A 16,124-nucleotide genomic window follows, 5' to 3' on the forward strand; every position below is an offset into this window, starting at 1 on the left:
GTCAGTACCAATGCTGTGCCCAAACAAAACAAGTACAGGAAAAATGACCCAATTTCAACTACTTAATTATAAAACCCTACAGGAAATTATAAGTCAATAAGCTCCAGTTCCTGCTGTCTGGATGTCCTAGATCTATAACTCTAGAACATTTCTTTAAGAAAGTCCTGCCTGTTATTGCTGCTGATCTGATCCAGATAGTAACTCATCGCTCTCATCAGGCGTTTTCCCCCAGGCTCTGAAAACAGCAGTAATCAAACCACTGATAAAAAAGAACAATCTGGACAAATCACTAATGCAGAATTACAGGCCGACCTCTGACCTCTGACCTCCCATTCATCAGCAAAGATATTGAAAAAGTTGTGTAAACAATTAACTAGCTTCCTAACAATAACCAACCTCTTTGACTCCTTCCAGTCTGGTTTCCATGGTTACCACAGCACAGAGACTGGCCTAGTCAAAGTGTTCAATGACATCCATATAAATACAGACTGTGGCAGAACCACAGTGCTGGTTCTGTTGGACCTCAGTGTTGACCATGACATATTACTGAATCGACTGGAGAGTTGGGTCGGACTCTCCGGTCCAGTGCTAAACTGGTTTGAATCCTACATAAAGAACAGGGATTTCTTTGTTTCAATTGGAAACTTTTCATCAAAGAGGTCAAAGGTCATATGTGGGGTACCCCAAGGTTCAATCCTAGGACCCCTTTTATTCAATATTTATATGCTCCCACTAGCTCAGGTTATAACAGGAAATAATATTAGCTACCATAACTATGCAGATGACACACAGCTCTACATTACGATGTCACCAGGTGACCTTTGACCCCATCCAATCACTGAACAGATGCTTAGAACAGATAAATGTGTGGATGTGCCAAAACTTTCTCCAGCTGAACAGAAACAAAACTGAAGTTATTATTTTTGAACCTAAAGAGGAACGATCTAGAGTTATAGATCTAGAGTTATAGATCTGGAGTCATAGGCCTAGAGTCATAGATCTAGAGTTATAGATCTAGAGTTATAGATGTAGAGTTATAGATCTAGAGTTATAGATCTAGAGTTATAGATCTAGAGTTATAGATCTAGAGTTAATGCACAGCTTCAGTTATTACAACTGAAAACCAGCGATCAGGCTAAAACCTGGGAGTAGTGATGGACTCTGACCTGAACCTCCAGAGCCACATAAAGACAGTTACAAAGTCGGCCTTCTATCACCTGAAGAACATCTCCAGGATTAAAGGACTAATGTCTCAGCCAGATCTAGAGAAACTCATCCATGCCTTCATCTTCAGTCGTATTGATTATTGCAACAGCGTCTTCACAGGTCTGTCCAACAAATCAATCAAACAGCTGCAGCTGATCCAGAATGCTGCTGCTGGCGTTCTGACTAAAACCAGGAAGATAGAGCACATAACACCAGTTTTAAAGTCCCTCCACTGGCTCCCTGTAGCTCAAAGAATAGACTTTAAAATACTGTTGTTAGTTTATAAATCACTGAACGGCTTAGCACCACAATACATTAAAGATCTGCTGTTGTTGTATCAACCTTCCAGACCTCTCAGGTTCTGGTTCTGGTTCTGCTCTGCATCCCCAGAACCAGAACCAAACGAGGAGAAGCAGCTTTCAGCATCTATGCACCACAAATTTGGAACAAACTTCCAGAAAACTGTAAAACAGCTGAAACACTGACTTCCTTTAAATCTCAACTAAAAACCCACCTGTTTAGAATTGTATTTGAAATGTAATCAATTACAAATTTATTGATGGAACTTGACTTAATGACGTGTTTTGATTATTGATTCTATATTGTTTGTGTTTCTGTGTTTGTTATGATGTAAAGCACTTTGAAATGTCTTGCTGCTGAAATGTGCTATACAAATAAAATTTGATTGATTGATTGATTGAATTAGAGCAGAAGGAGAAAGAATCAGATTGTTCAGTTTGGATTTAAATGTTTGGATCTTTGAAATAAAATCTTTTTATCAGCTCACCAGGATGATGATCCAAACATTCAGCTAAAAACACAGAGGAAAAAAGTTCAACCATTCTGCAGTGACCTCTGACCCCTGACCTGAATCCTACTGAAGGAGCTGAAACATGTTTGCTGATGAGCAAAGAGATAAAATACCAGAATCTCACTGATAGTTTCAGGAATCGTTTGGTTGATCGAGTCAAAAGGTTGAGCAACAAAATATCAATATATATAAATATCATTTAATCCAGGCCTGATTCATGAGTTTAATTTTAAATAATTCTGATGAAGATGTTTAAAAATCAATGTCTGACTTTCATTTCTTCATTTTCATAGAATCTTTATTCATTATTATCTTTGTCAGATTCCAGTGATTTTCTGTGACCATTGTGGGTTTTTCCTTCACTGACTGAGAACCAAGAGTTTTATCCATGTGAACCAAGAGTTTTATCCATGTGAACCAACAGTTTTATCCATGTGAACCAACAGTTTTATCCATGTGAACCAACAGTTTTATCCATGTGAGCCAACAGTTTTATCCATGTGAACCAACAGTTTTATCCATGTGAACCAACAGTTTTATCCATGTGAACCAACAGTTTTATCCATGTGAACCAACAGTTTTATCCATGTGAACCAACAGTTTTATCCATGTGAACCAACAGTTTTATTCATGTGAACCAACAGTTTTATTCATGTGAACCAACAGTTTTATCCATGTGAACCAACAGTTTTATCCATGTGAACCAACAGTTTTATCCATGTGAATCAACAGTTTTATCCATGTGAACCAACAGTTTTATCCATGTGAACCAACAGTTTTATCCATGTGAACCAACAGTTTTATCCATGTGAACCAACAGTTTTAATCAGATGAATTAATGTGAGATAAACTCTGAGGTTAAAGGTCGACACTTTGCCTCATTTCTTTTTTTAAACTGAGTTAAACATTTCAGAGAAATCCGATATTTAGAACCACATGACCAGGAAGCTGAAACTTTTCCTGTCTCTGTTTTTAAACTCAAACATTTCTCACCATCAACAGCATCAAGTTTTCACAGTTTTTTAATCACTAAATATAAATCATGTAGAGAAGAGGAACTGATCGGCTTCTCGTCTCTATCAGCAACAATAAACACATTTCACCACAGAGGAGAAAAACGGTTCGCTGCTAAAATTATGATCAGAAAAAATGAGCAGAAATGTTCAGCTAGCAGCTGCAACATGTGATTTTCTGCTTTTAGATGTTAAAAATAACCATAAATGTGGAGTTATGGTGAAAACTGAGAGGCTAAAAGGAGCTGATTTAACCTGATGGCTGATTAAAGGAGCCAACAGATGAAGAAAAGTCTGGAAACATCAGAGCCTGAAGCAACGATGGGAAGAAGAAGGTCAAAGGTCAAACTTTTTCCACAATGAGGAGAAAAACAGAAACAGGAAACAAGAAGCCGAGTTTCTGCTGCTGATGTTGGTTTATCTACAGGCTGCATTAAGTCACTGAAAGCAGAAGTTAGATGATGAAATAAAAGACTTAAAGTTCAGGTCATATTAGCAGTCAGGCTGATCTCAACCTGAGTGATGAAGCTGAGTGAGATCAGCCTCCTCTTCATCACTCCTTCATCACTGAAGCTCTCAGCTGTAAATAAAACCTCCATCTGAACTCAGAGCTGATCAAAACTGAAAATCCTCTTTTAGTTCATGAAACAGTTTTAAAGAAGCTTCATGTCTGAGTGAAATCAGTATTTTAGGATCTCCAGCTTCTCATCCATCAGGATAAATCAGACTCTGATGTTCAGCTTCAGCCACCATGTCTGGATTTAAAGCTGATCAAATAACAGCAGAATCTTCAGTTTTCACCATTAACTCATTTTCTGCTGTTTTATCAGTAAATTAAGATTTATATTGTAATTCAATCTGTTCAGGGTAACAGTAACAAAATGACATCTGTTGTCTCTGAACTAAACACAAACAAGAGTTTAGTAGAAATTAAGTTATTATAAAATCACCTCTAAACCTGAGACTAACATGACATTAAAGTTACATAAAAAACAGAATAAATTCATTCATTTATTATTTGATGCAGATTCTGAGACACCAGAAAATTATTTATTGTAAAGTTTAAAATAAAATCCTTTCCATCTTCAGAAGCTAAATTAGCATGAAGCTAATCTGAAACTTTAAATTTCCAGATTAAAAACATTCAAACATTTAAACCCAGAGCTTAAAATCCAACATGGCCGCCGCACAGTAACAGCTGCTGTGATGAAATGTTTTATTTCCTCTGCTGGTCAACATGTTGCTGCTCAGTTAAAATACATAAAAAGCAAAGAATTAGCTTGTTGTTAGCTTGTTGTTAGCTTGTTGTTAGCTTGGGCTGCTGTTAGCCGTTAGCCCAGTCTCTGACAACACTTAGCTCATGCTACTGGTTTCCTGAGCTGCTACTGGAAACCAGTCCAGCTAAATCCCAGTAGATCTGACTCAGCGATGAGAAGCTAACAGCTGCTGGAGGTCAGAGGTCAACTCTGGGCGACCTCACTGAGGAGTAGAGAAGATTTGGGTCTGGTTGATTCTCTGGAAACAAAAACAACAAAAAGTTTGATAAAGATTTTAAACTGCAGCAAAGAAACAGAAAAACTTATTTATAAATGTGAGACGAGAATTAATGAGTTTAAACAAACGTTTCATTTTTCATGTTTTATTATTTCCATGTTTCTGTTTTTGTCTATTTCATTGATAAAAGAGGATCAATCCTCCTGCCTTCATTTCAGATTCCTGACGTTGATTTAAAGAGAAAAACTAAATAGTTTGGATCTTAATCTGTTGATTTCCATTAGATTTTCATTTCATTCAATAATAAATATGAATAATTCATGTAACTAATAGAAATCATGAGTGAAAAGGAGCAGAAAGAAGAATAAAAATATAATTTCTGTCCTCTATTCATGTAAAGATAATATTATCTCTTCACCTTAAAAATCTATTTTAGACACAAAAACACAGAAAACATCAGTTTGTTCCTGTTTGGTTCTGGTTCTGTTTTCCTCTGATGGACCGGAGGTCGGTCCAGTCGGTCCTCTGGTTCTGCTGGAGATGAACAGCAGAACCCAAACTAACTTCTCCCTCTTCAGTCTGGAATATTCTCTTATTTTAAAGTTATTTTTTTACAGGTTTGTTGAATAAAGCTGATTCTTTTGGGTTCAGAATGTGCTGTTTGGACCAGCAGGTGGACCGGTTCTGTTCACATGCAGAACAGCAGCGGTTCTGAACATGGATGGATCGGGTCGACCTGAACAGGCAGCAGCAGTGAAACTCACTGCAGGATGAAGTCAGAAACCATCAGGCCTTCAAACGCTGCGGCTCCACATCTGGTTCTGATATTTATCATCAACTGTTTATTTACCAAACCAGATCAGAACCAGTACCATGTCTGCAACTGGACCTGATCAGAACCAAACCAGAGAATTTCATCTGGATCCTGAAATGTTTTGATAAAAAAATGCTGAAATGATCAGAGATAAAACCTGTTAGTAGAAAGTAAAGGTCAGGACAGTCTGACCTCTGATCAGATTATCAGATTAATCTGATATTAATCTGATATTAATCTGATATTTATAATAAATGAAGTTTCATCCTGAGAGCAGGAGGATCAGGAACTTTCCCTCCTCTGTTTCTGTCATGAACATCTTCAGGTTTTCAGTTTTTTATCTTTCCTCTGCAGCTGCTCAGCTAATCACTAAATATAAATCCTGCTGATGTGTTTAAACCTGAAAACAGGAACTGATCAACTTCCTGCCTCTACCAGAAAAACTGAACACATTTCACCACAGAGGAGAAAAACGGTTCTAAAATTATGATCGGAAAAAATGAGCAGAAAACAGAAGCAAAGACATTCAGATAACAGCTGGAGGAGGAAGATGAACTTCTGCTTTTAGATGTGAAAACAACAGAAAACATCAAGTCAGGATGAAACTGAGAGACTAAAAGCATCTGATGTTAATCTGATGGCGGATTAAAGTCCAAACGTTTCATGTCCAGAATCTGATCGACACTCAGTGGAAAAACTTCATCTTTAGTTTTAAATGTGACTGAAAACATTTAATCTTCCCTCATTTTTCTCCATTAAAGCACCAAAGAGGCAGATTTATTCAAACCTCACTGACTTTGTTTTACTGTTTCAGTGAGAAACTTAAAGTTTGATGTAACGATCAGATTCTGTTCTGCTAAAACTCATTTCCTCATTCAGACGCTTGGATCTAACGGACATCAGGAATCCAGACTGCAGTCAGAGTTTCAGATTCATCTCTGCTCAAACACACATGATGAAAGGAGAACAGCAGCTCTGCAGCACCTGGACAATCCTCAGGTAGAAAAACACTCAGCAGGATCAACAGGACAAACTGATTCCTCCAGTCAGAGTCTCTCAGCCTCCGATTCACAAACATGAAACCTTGACAAGTTTCTACAACTCAGTTCTGCTCTTTGCTCCAAACCACAAGAAAACTCTGAAAATATTTAACTTTCTGTTCATGATCTGATGGAAAAATGAGAAAACCTGACATTATCCTGGAGAAAAGGAATAAAAACGATAAATAATGTTGATGTTGAAACGTTTTGCTCTCAGCTTCTGATGGAAAGTTTCACCATAAACACGATGATGAGACGATGATTGTGGTTTCACAGGAACGTTTTGTTCAGAGAAACTGAATGACGAAGCAAATGGATCACTTCTGCTTTCTGCCACAATGAGACTCTGCTGCTGGGCTTTGACTAGACACAGGGCCGTGCAGAGACCTTTGGAGGGTCAGGGGCTCAAATTTAAAAAGGGCCCCATTGAGCAAAAACTCCGTACAACAACACAGCAACAACCCATATGAACCAAGAATCTAACTGGATCCTACTGGATCGTCGCCATCATGCAGGAAATGCAAAGCAAATCTAGTCTCTATTTTCCCCAACAGGTAAAAAGTTTCTGTTTCTGCTGCTGACAGTCCTGGAGGGCTGAGCTGATCTGAGACTGTAGCTGTTAAACAGACCAGAGGAGAGAAGGTCAAAGGTCATGAAGTTATGAAATAAGCTAATTTGCTGCCATTTTACTAATGAAGCCCTAATAATATCTATTTAACCTCTAGAACAACCTGGCTGCAGACTGATTTATAGATCAGAAACTCAAAGGGGTTAAAACTATATAATAGTTTGATGTTAAACCTCTAGATCTAGAATTATAAGACTGGGATATCAAGGCAAAGAAAGCTCAGTAGCTGCTGGTAGGGGCCATTCAGGGGCCTCCAGACACTCAGGGGCCTCCAGACATTCAGGGGCCTCCAGACACATAAGGGGCCTCCAGACATTCAGGGGCCTCCAGACATTCAGGGGCCTCCAGACACTCAGGGGCCTCCAGACATTCAGGGGCCTCCAGACACTCAGGGGCCTCCAGACACTCAGGGGCCTCCAGACACTCAGGGGCCCCTAGAAATGGTCTAATTGTACCACAGACCATAGATCTAAACCTGTAGCATCATTTATAGTGAATAACAATGTTATTACATTTTATTTAATGCATCAGCTGAGAAAAATAAATAGTACATTTAGGATTTAACTAGGACGTTTACTTTGTAAAAGTTTAAAGAATCATCTTGATAGTTTGATTGTTGTGTTGCCATGGCTACAATATGGTGTAATCTTTGTGTTTGAATTGGGTTTGTTCACAAATACATCACAGCCAATAACCAATAATCAGTGATTGATTTTAAACTGGGCCAATAAACCTGGTCTCCCTCTCACAGATTCACCTGATCGACATTTAAACATGTTAGTGATGCTGAGGTTCTTAGTAGGACGGGGGGTTCTGGCTAAGGCCCCATATTACCTTGGGCCGGCCCTGGAGGAACAGCTGCTGCCATGCGCATCTCTGGAATCTACCTGGAATCTACCTGGAATCCACCTGGAATCCACCTGGAATCCCCCGGTGGCCCCTGTCAGTCCCCCGATGCTTTGGAGACATTTTGGTTCATTTCATTGTGGCATGTTTGGCTTTTTGCTGCGGTTCTGATTATTGCTACAATATTTTCTCTGATGTTTATTTCATGAACTCTAATTGGGCCGAATCTTCCTTTAACACTTGAGGTTCTGCAGTAACTTCTGTTTACAGCCCAGAACCTCCAGCGGCTTTAACCCGCCTGGTAGAAACGTTAAGGAGAAGCAGAGAACAGAGAGCAGGTGGTACCGGGTGGTACCGGGTGGTACCAGGTGGTACCGGGTGGTACCGGGTGGTACCGGGTGGTCAGTGGCGCAAAAAGTGGGTATGCAGGGTATGCAACGCATAGGGGCGCTGCACTAGAGGGGGCGCCAAAACCCCATCTCGAAAAATGTTTTTTTCTTGTTGGCATTTTCTACAATTAACAGAATGAAATGATCAATAACAGGGGAACAGCACTGATTAGGCGCCCCTCTGCTCCTTCACCTCCCCTCCTGTCGCTCTCCCTTCCCATGCAGGTGGCTGTGCACGCGCCCCTAAGAGTACGCAGGCGCGTTTTTTTTTTTTTTTAAATTTTAGACTACCACTCGTAGTGCACTTGACAAAATGGAGCGGCAGAAAAAAAAGCTGTCCGGGGCGCAAAACAGAAAAAGGAAAAGGGAGAAGGATAAAGATGTTGGCAGGATGAAAAAAAGCCTTTCAATGTGGTTGAAAGATAGTAGGTAAGTACCGTCAGTGTATTAGCAGGACAGGAGGGTTGTAAATAATCAAGTTAGCTAAAGCTAGCAGCTAGCCTAATACGGAATCGTCCCATATTTGCTGTTAAAAGTTGCCTCCCCTATTAAACCATTAAGGGACGCGATTTGTTTTGTATTTCTATGAATATCTGATACATAAACCTGTCACAGACACATAACCGCGCACTAAGTAAGAATGACCGAAATAAAACTCAGGAAATATTAACACAGGAAAGCTAAAGCTGCTGTGGCGGCAGTGCCCAGCTATGGTCCAACACTTAGCCCTCCTGGGTGCATTTTTTTCACTCATATGTATTATGGATTCTTTAATTAAAGACGAGTTGTTCAAGTTCATGTGTGTATCAGACAAATTAGTCATCAGAGTCACTAAAGCCCTTAAACTCAAAAAGGTTGGTGACCTATTTTACCAACCTTTTTGGCAGGGGGACACTTGAGTTTAAATGTCTTATTCAATACCACTACAGTGGTGTTGTGATGTATCTGATAAGTCAGATCAGATGTAATGTCCAATCAGTAACTGTTATCCAACAAGGAGATGATTTAAATTAAAGTTTAATTTCTATTGTAGTTTGACTGCTGTATTTTTTAAGCCTATTTAACACAAAATTTATGTCATTCAGCTGTGATAGTGGAGAGAAAGAAGAGAAGATGATGAAAGAGGAAGAATCAGGACAGACAGGGGAAGGCAACAGGTTGGTCTAATGCAGGTGGAAGTGAGGGAGCAACTAGTCCATCTCAAGCACAAATTTTTAAACATTATTTTTAAAAACGGTAAGATCTGTAATTTTTACAACTAATAATGCTTTTTTTGACCACATGACTTAGTGGAGAACACCACAGACAAGGGATGAAGGAGACAGACATGAGGTCAGTGATAGAGGAGACAAGTGATGAGAACAGGTAGGCATTAGGAAAGCAACAAAAACCTATATACCATGATGGTTTGAGTTTCTGATGACCATCTTTGATTGTGTTCTTTTTTGGGGGAAATTAGTGCAGGCAGTCATGGTGAGTCAACCACGAGAAAGGAGAATGAGAAACAGAAAGGTGCAGATGAGGGAGAGGAAGAGCAGAGAGGACTAGATGATGAAGAGAGAGAGAGAAGCACAGAGCTGCGGAGGAGAGAGCCGAGACAAGGCTTTATTCAGAAGAACCATCTGAATGGCCTTTACCACACAAAATGGGGGACACATTTAGGCAGTACATGGTTGTAAATGGCCCACAGAAAGTTTCTGATGGTCCATATCCAAGATTAGAGAAGAATAAGAGGTGTTTTTCCAAAGCATACTGTTTTCGTTTACTGTCTAATGGAGAGAAAGTTGAACGAGATTGGTTACTGTATTCTAAAAATACTAATAGAGTCTATTGTTTTGCATGTAAGCTTTTTGGTGAAGCTAAAGTTCTTGACACATGCCTTGTGGAGGGGTATAATAACTGGCGATGTCTTTCAAAAACACTGAAGCACCATGAAACCAGTAGTTCTCACATAAATGCTTATCTGACGTGGAAAGAAATGGCATCTCGCTTACGCCTAGGTAAGACTATTGATAGTGAACTGCAGAAAACCATGGCAGCTGAAAAAGCACACTGGAGAAGTGTGTTGACTAGAGTTATCGACTGCATACTTTTCCTTGCAGAGAGAAACTTGCCACTAAGGGGGAAAAATTCTCAGTTAGGAAATCCTAAAAATGGAAATTTTCTGGGAATCCTTGAGCTCATAGCGCGATATGATGTAACACTGGCAGAGCATCTTAGAAAGGCTGCCTCCAAACAAACCACTGGATATCTGACATGGTGCACTCAGAATGAATTTTTAGATTCAATATCAGAGTGTGTTTTGAGTAAAATTTCTGCCAAGATCAAGTCCTCTAAGTACTTTGCAGTGGAACTGGACTGCACACCTGATATTTCAAAGCAAGAGCAGGCCTCAGTCATCATTCGATATATGGGGGGGCGCCGAAGATATGTTCGCATCCACCTCAAAAATATGGAGTTGCGCCCCTGCGGGTGGTACCAGGTGGTACCGGGTGGTACCGGGGCTTTGAGCTGCGTTGCGACTCGCGGTGACAGTCTCAGTGTCTTATATCAGGATGTCTGATATAAAGACAGATATTCTTTCTATCTGTCGGTGGTTCCGACCCAGACTGCCTGTAGTGAACCGGGCTTTTAGCAGAATGATGAAGTTAAAGTCAGAAGTTTCTCTGCAGCATTTCTGAGTTTAGTGGTGAGGCGGGTTTTGTCCCACTATTGCAGGACGATTATAAAAATATAAATAGAAACAGTTTTTCTAACGTCATCAGACCTACGTTTTTATTCACAAACCAGTTAATGAAAATATTGTTGCCCATAATTAGATAGATAGAGGAACAGATCCTCCTCCTCCTCACCATGGAGTCTGAACAACATGGAGGCTCTGAGAGTCATTATTAGCCTGAGGGCAGCCAGACTAGTTTATTTTACTACATTATTATATTTAGAGAAATATTATTGCTGAGGGGAACAAACAGGCCTTCTGACATACAGATTAGAAATAAATACAAAAAAAAACTCTAAAAGGGCATCAAGGATAAAAAGGTCAGGGGCTGAAGCCCCCCTCAGCCCCCCCTCTGCACGTTCCTGACTAGACTCTGTCTGAAAGCTGCTCCTCTGATGAAGTTTAAATAAAGACATTTTTGATTTACAGCAGCTTGGTAAAATATTCATAACCCCTAAACTTCCATATTTTGTCACAAACAAAAACATAAATAAATTTCACTGGGATTTAATGTGAACCTCAAACACAAAGTGACATAAAACCAACCAAATAAAATACACAGTGCATCTTATGTTACACTAATATGTCTTTTCATTGCTATATTTACATAAAATAATGCTCTTAGTTGATTTAGAAAAGTAAGCAAATTACTTAATAGATATATTTACCCTTTATATTATTTAAATATTAAAGTAAAGGAAAATACTAGTGTATTGAATATGAAATCCATAGATGTCACCAATGTTATGCATTAATAAATAAGCGTTTACTTTTAATATATTTGGGTCTTATCTTGAACTATGTAAAGTTTCTATTAACTTTAACATACAGTTATTACAATAAGCTCAGTTTACCACAGGGCTACAAGTAGAATAAAATTTACAAGATTCAAATCATTTTTAGCAAATAAAAACTGAAAAATGTTTTCCAAGCTGCTGTAAACGATCTGAGCTGTGTTGGATCAGCCTGTAATAACGGATCTAAACGGATCCATTTGGCGGTTAAACTTTCAATGATTTAGCCGCCATCCTCAGACCAGATCCACTATAAAATCTCATCTCTAGCAGGTTTCAGAGGAAATGATTTATTTTCTGCTCATGTCAGCAGAAGCTGCTCTGATCTGTTGTGGTAAAAAAAAAAAAACCTCCTGATTATTTGATGCTGAATCAGGACCAACATTCAGACCATCTCACCTCCAGCAGGAGGAAACATCTGTTTAGAGTTATGATCATTTTTTATCTGTTTTGGATTGATTATTAGTTTTGATCAGATCAGATTGGGTTTTACTTTTCTAGATCAGTTTGTTCTTAGTTATTTCAGTCAGATCATATTGTTTTCTTGTGTTTGTTAGATCAATGTTTTCTTCTCTTCCCTCTCAGTAATCAGTCCTGATCCGTTGTTCCAGGAAACTCACTCATTCAACCTGACATTATTATCCTCGTTCATCTCCTCTCTGGTTTCTTCTGTTTTTTTCAGTCTCTGTTGTTTCCTGACTTCCTGGACATTCATCAAAGTTTTTATAAGTTGTTTCTGGATTTATTTAATGAAAACTTTATTTCATCAACGACTTGAATTCTGCTTGTATTTTGGTCCAACTTCATCCACACATCATGACAACATTAATTACTACCGATCATTGACAGGCCGGTGTTACATCATATTATGTAACCACCGTATTTTACTGTAGGAGGAGCTTTTGAGTTTTTACACTTTAGCTGCACCTTGTAAGAGATCATCTTATGCTAAAAATAAGTTTGGGCAGAGAAGTCATAGAAAACAAACACAAAACACAAAAACAAAGAAAAACTCAGAAAACTTTACCTTTGGCCTTTGACCTCTGCTTCTTCTTCTTCTGGTTGATGACTCTCTCTCCATGAGTCCCATCTCCTGTTTTTACTGCTGAATAAACTTCAGCTGCTTCACTGCCTGATAAAAGATAAAAAGTCATTTATTTCTGTCCAATCTGCTGCCTGCATGTAAAGATCAAAGATCAGTCAACAGTGAAACCTGCTGAATTCTAGTTACAGTCAATTACAGTCAAAGCTAAAGTAGAAAATTAGGCACAAATAATTATTAGTTAATTATTGTTTAGATTCAATTTCCCTGGAAAAGTGTTTGTTACATGCAGTGGTGGCTGCATGCAGGATTTCTCCTCCCTCTCAGGTTGCTGCTGAGCTCCAGCAGGTTAAGCAGGTCCAGCTGGTTTCACTCTGCCTCTTGATTAGCAGTATAAGGCTAGCTGGGAAACTGACTTCAGGGCCTCTTGGCCAATTGGGCAGCATCCTGTGTGCTGCAGCTTTGTGCTGCTGTGATGGAGGATTTGTTTGCTAGAAACCCTGGTTTTTGTTTCTTTAGAAACTTTCTAAAAGAAAGTTTTAGAAGCTTTCTATTATTGCTTCTAAAAGAAGCAATAATAGCAATAATAATAGAAAGCTATTGTTACAGCCCAAGGCTATTCCTTTGGGGTTTAGCATCCCTGCTCCAGATCTTCTGATTGGTGCTGATTGGAAGTGGAGGCAGCTGGCCAGTGTCTCCATGAATGACATCAGATCAGCTTAAAATGCACCACCAGGACAGCCCTTTTCTTTTTGTCTGTCAACCTCTCCTCTTTTTTCCCTTTCCTCTCCAACCAGTTATGACTTTTGTTAAATAAATCCTATTTTAAGTTATCCCACGCGTTGCTTCCCTTTCATTTGTTATGGTACTAGAGCCAGACCATAACACTATTCTATCACAATAGCTTTCTATTATTGTGATAGAAAGTGAGCTATTATTGTTACTAAACTACAAAAAAGTAACTGTTAGGGACGCTCAAAAATGAAAAACTGGGCTTCCGGTTTCCCATGCGGACAGGGTAGACGCTAATTTTACACCACCTATCAATACAAAAACATCTTAGCTGGTGTTTTTGATTATTTACCCACTACTGGTGGCCTGTATGAGCGTGAAAGGAAGTAAGAAAGAGGAAGCTAGATTAGCGCTAGAGTCTATCACTGCACTGCTTCAGCAGCACAGTGAGGATCTAAAATCTGAGTTCAAATCTTCTGCCAACAAGCTGAGCTCCAAGCTGGACCAGGTGCAGCAAACCCTGGAGGAACAGGCAGAGCCAGTCTCCTCCTTAGAGGATCTGGGCCAGTGAGCGGTTGGCCTCGAAGACTCATGTGCTGCTCTCTGTGAAGACAACGCCAAGCTAAAAGACAAAGTGACCTGGAGAGCCACAGCAGATGGCAGAACATCCTAATCCTCTGTCTGCCCAAAGACTCTGAAAGTGGGCCCCATACTCACTTTTTCTCCAACCTTCTCTGTGAGCTATTTGGGAAAGAGGTGACTGTAACTTTTCTTCACCTCTTTTGTTTCAATCTCTGCCTGCCATACTGCTATCGTACTTATCAAAGTAAGGTAGCACACAAACTCTGAAATCATGAGTCAGCATTTAATTTTTTAAGTTGGAATGTCAAAGGTTTAAACCAGCCAGTGAAGAGAAGGAAGGTTTTCTCCCATATTAAACGATTTAATACAGATGTGGTGTTTCTGCAGGAGACTCACATCAGGAGTTCAGATGGGGGTCGTCTCCTATCATGTTGGAGGGGACAATGTTTTCACTCCCGTTTTCAGGTTAAGGGACGATGGTCTCCATGCTGATCAGCCAGAATACTGTACTCTGTTTGAGGCTGACAACCTGGTGGCTGATGAACACGGCAGGTTTATTATAGTAAATGGGAAACTAAACGGCACTCTGGTCGCCCTGGTCAATGTTTATGCTCCTAATATAGAGGATGAGATTTTTTTTAAACAAATATTTTCTTTCCTACCTGACCTCAATAAATATTCACTGGTCCTAGGGGGCGATTTCAACTGTTGGCTGGACCCAGCTCTGGACCGCTCATCCCTTAAAAGTGATGTCATAAGCAAGTCTGCATCAGTCATCCAAACCTTTTTATCTGTGTGAAGTACTTTAAATCCTGACAAGAGGAAGTACTCCTACTTCTCACATGTACACAAAACTTATTCAATAATTGTTTAATTTATTACAGATGCTAAATGGCTGCAGCAGATCCGTTCCTGTGACCATCAAAGCATCGTTATCTCAGATCTCGCCCCACTCACTCTGTTCCTTCCTCACCTCCCCTAAGAACTGGACCATGGCGTTTCAATTCAACCCTGCTGTCGGATGAAAACTTTGTAAAGTTTATTCAAGATGAGATGTTTCTGTTTTGCTACTAACTCTTCCCACGAGACCTCCAGCCTTGTGGTATGGGATGCTTTTAATGCCAACATTAGAGGCCAGATTATTGCCTATTCAACACAAAACCACCTATGAACAGAACAACCTAATTCAACAAATCAAAGAGGTTGATGTAAAATATGCTCTGAATCAGAGTCCTGAACTGTTCAAAACAAGGCTTGACCTATTGACAACACACTCAGCTGAACGCCTGCTTTTACACAACAAATCCAAATTTTATGTGCATGGCGACAAACCCGATAAACTATTAGCAGCCATGCTCAAGGGCTCTAGGGCAAGGCAAACTATTTCTAGAATTTGAAACCAAGATGGCAGTATAGTCACAGATCACGGTCAAATTAATGATGCGTTCAGGGACTTTTATGAGGAGCTCTACAGCTCACAATCACAAACCAATTCTAACATGACTGATGATTGTCTAGCTAAACTTCACATCCCTGTAATTTCACCAGAACTTAAGAACAAGTTAGATGAACCCATCTCCCAGTCAGAGGTCGCCCTAGCAACAGCCTCAATGCAACCTGGGAAATGCCAGGACCGGATCGTCTCCCCTCAGTATCTTTCAAACAATCAGACTTACTCTCTGTGCAGCTCAGCTCCAACTTACTGATTGTTTTAAACACGGATCCCTTCCTCAATCATTTTACCAAACTTGTATTGCACTTAGTTAAAAAAGGGCAAAGATCCAGTGGAATGCAGCTCATACAGACCTTTATCCCTTCTAAATACACATGTCAAAATCTTAGCCAAAATTCTTGCCCGTAGACTCGAAACTGTTTTACCATCAGTTATTTCAAAAGACAAACAGGCTTCATTAAAGGTCGGCACTTATATTTTAATGTTAGATGGCTGCTTAATATCGTTTATTCCAGCGCAACAGATTCGGCTGAGTTGTTTTCTCTTTGGAAGCTGGAAAAG

The 16,124-nt window shown here is 39.6% G+C and overlaps 1 long non-coding RNA gene across 1 annotated transcript; it reads right to left on the minus strand.

Annotated features, from left to right (window-relative positions):
• Positions 1–3,023: 3,023 nt before the first annotated feature.
• LOC111610922 lies at positions 3,024–13,130 on the minus strand. Its single transcript, XR_002753812.1, has 3 exons — positions 13,083–13,130; positions 12,782–12,886; positions 3,024–4,545 (listed from the first exon to the last, which is right to left on the minus strand). It is a non-coding gene; the product is annotated as an uncharacterized LOC111610922 (long non-coding RNA).
• Between the last annotated feature and the right edge of the window lie 2,994 nt (positions 13,131–16,124).

Source organism: Xiphophorus maculatus, chromosome 14, assembly GCF_002775205.1.
Source record: "Xiphophorus maculatus strain JP 163 A chromosome 14, X_maculatus-5.0-male, whole genome shotgun sequence".
Classification (NCBI taxonomy): Eukaryota; Metazoa; Chordata; class Actinopteri; order Cyprinodontiformes; family Poeciliidae; genus Xiphophorus; species Xiphophorus maculatus.